At 35.4% G+C, this 2,744-nt stretch overlaps 1 long non-coding RNA gene across 2 annotated transcripts; it reads right to left on the bottom strand.

The window, feature by feature from the left end:
• Nucleotides 330-2,222, bottom strand: LOC110268543. Of its 2 annotated transcripts, XR_002356634.1 has the most exons (4): nt 2,011-2,222; nt 920-1,049; nt 558-616; nt 330-418 (listed from the first exon to the last, which is right to left on the bottom strand). It is a non-coding gene; the product is annotated as an uncharacterized LOC110268543 (long non-coding RNA). The 2 variants fall into 2 exon arrangements; XR_002356635.1 differs by lacking the exons at nt 920-1,049; nt 2,011-2,222 and adding an exon at nt 704-727.

Raw genomic sequence — 2,744 nt, 5'->3', positions numbered from 1 at the left:
GAATGTCTCATTATATGAGTGATATATGTAATAATGTAAATTTAGCACATATGCAACAGGATGAATTAATACCCTGTAGAAGAATACAATCGACACTATTTATGCAGAAGAAATATGTATAATTTCACCTAATGTTGGTAATTGAAAATTTCTTTTTTGCTCAAAGATGGGAGTGTAATTTTCTAATGTACAGGATTAGTAAACCACGTTAGCATGTAATGCTCAATGTAATAGTTGTTAAATCTGCAAATAAATATTTACAAGCATGATATGCATTTTATTCACAAGATACAGTTCTGTATTCTTCCTGACCTCGTCAAAAGTTAATCCCCCAATTTTTGACATACTTCCTCTGAATGCAAGATCGACAACTTCCTTTCCTAATCCATAGATTTCAAAAATCTGTGCACCGCAGTAACTGCATACATGGAAGTAATTAACAAATTGACTTGTCAAAAAAAGCATAAGCATGACATCCTTAAAGAAGGAAAAGAATAAAAACACAAGAAAATACTATTTTCTTTTGACCCTTCAGCTCTTTAACATAAATCACATACCTTGAAAGCAATGAGATCCCCATTTTGGAAAGGATTTTAAGAAGACCCGCTTTTACAGCCTAAAATTCATACAAATGCAAGATAATTTGCTATCAGAGATCACATTCTTTTATTAAGACTAATTAACAGAAAGAAGGAAATGTCACCATGAAGCAGAACAAAATTTCTTCTCTTAAACATCAAGGTTAGAATTTTGATATTCTTGTTTTTTGAGACTCATTATGTTAGCAACCTTGACTGGCTAATGGAAGTTGGTACTATACTTGACCTAGATTATTGGTATATATAAGTGTATTAGGACAATGTTGTATCAACCCACATCATATCTTAAGTAGTCTTTCAGTTTGAAGATGATCAATAACTTTGGTGTAATTATTCTGGGCCTGCTCAATTGAGACAGTAGGCATCTTTCCATTCCTCATCAGGTTTACAGTTTTGTTACTCAAATGCCACTGTCGACATGTCTCCAATGCCAAGTATGGACAGACAGCACTAAAAAATGAAATTAGAAACATCATGAAGTGCTCAATAAGATAGAGGCAAGCGAAATGGTTCACAGTTTTCACTGCTCCCAACAACTCACGCAAGGTGGACCTATCTATAGTCACACCAGCAAACAGTGGTTCATGGGAAAACCAAAAACTCAGTTTTGTTCCAGTTTAAATGAGAATTGGCTTCTTGACAAGGGTGAGAATACAACTGTGCTATAATTGGCAAACTAATAAGCTAAGACAAAAAATGAAAAATAGATAATAGAACACTAGTCCAATTTAAGAACACTAGCTAATCCTAACTTAAAAAATGTCTTGAATGCAATGCGGATGACGAAAAATTGTGAGGATAAGTAAGAAACAAAAATGATACCCATTGTAAGTAAATACAAGCTAAAGATTTCATCCATCTGGTGACCTTTAAGGATCCGATTTAATAGTTTGTATGATTTAAACAGAACTTAATAATACACAAATGGCTTGATCAGGACAACCCATCAAATTGCTCTTTCGAAGTAAAGGCATGAGAACATCACTAAAATTCAGACAGTTTTTCACCAATAATTTTTTTCATTAAACAAATTTTCAAAACATAGCAACAAGTACGACCATCAATTTGATTGAAGAATCAGGTAAACTTCTACAATTAAGAAACAAAACCAGCACAAATCAACAGTAATCAGAATAAAAACGAGAAAAAGGAAAATTGATGAAAGTTTCCATGAGCTGCACTGCAGAAGACTGAGAAATAACATCAGGTATCATTTCTGATTTGAATTTTTCCTTTTTTTTTCCACCGTAACAAACCTAGTAACTGATCAAACCCTAGCACAGAGCCCAAAACAGAGGCGTTCATAGCCACAGATTGCATTCGAAAGAAACGGCCTGAACTTTGGTGAATGTTAAATTAACAACAACATCAAAACACAGAGAAAGCACATATTTTTTCATTTTCGGCTTACCTGTGTCAGAGAAACTAGCCTTCCCAACTCTGTGTATGAAGGAGATGACAACAGCGATGCTTCAGGGCCTGAGTTTTCGACTGAAATCGGTGCGGTTAATGCAATCGCACATGCGCCATTGGTGACTGTCTCGGAGAGGAAGAAACCTCACTCTCTGTTGTATTTGTTTTGTGTTTTGAGAGGAGGGAGGAAGGAGGAAGGAGGAAGGAGGAAGGAGGCTTTCAGCATGAAACGACATCGTTTCATCTCATTTTGGCGCTACAGCCAAAACGGCGTCGTTTCAGTAAGGCCCACGTGTCACGAAGGCTGCCAACTCAGCTTTCCGGTTGTGCCAGATGTCCAGAAATTGCCGGAAGGATAACTTTGAGTCCCGGAGTGCAAGTTCGGGGATGACTTTGAGAAACTTTTAAGTTCAGGGACTATTATGAGACTCGAGTGCAACTTCAGGGACTACATTTAGGCTTATCTCCAAATTTAATGGTAGGATAATATTGAATCCGTTTAAAACTTTTTTGTGATTGAAATAGGACGTGTAAAAATTTTTGGGAATGAAATAAGACGTTTGAAACGTTATGGACCAAACTAAGATTCGACCTAAATATTGGAACCAAAATAATACTTTACCCTATATAAATAAGAGTAGTGCCTTAGTGGAGTGGGCCAGATTTAATTATATCCGGATCTTTTCTAAATATTTTATCTAATCTATTTTAAAGATTTTAATTTAAAATAAA

Source organism: Arachis ipaensis, chromosome B10 (assembly GCF_000816755.2).
Source record: "Arachis ipaensis cultivar K30076 chromosome B10, Araip1.1, whole genome shotgun sequence".
Lineage (NCBI taxonomy): Eukaryota > Viridiplantae > Streptophyta > Magnoliopsida > Fabales > Fabaceae > Arachis > Arachis ipaensis.
The sequence above is the reverse complement of the archived record's forward strand: the minus strand, read 5'-3'. Positions and strand labels throughout refer to the sequence as shown.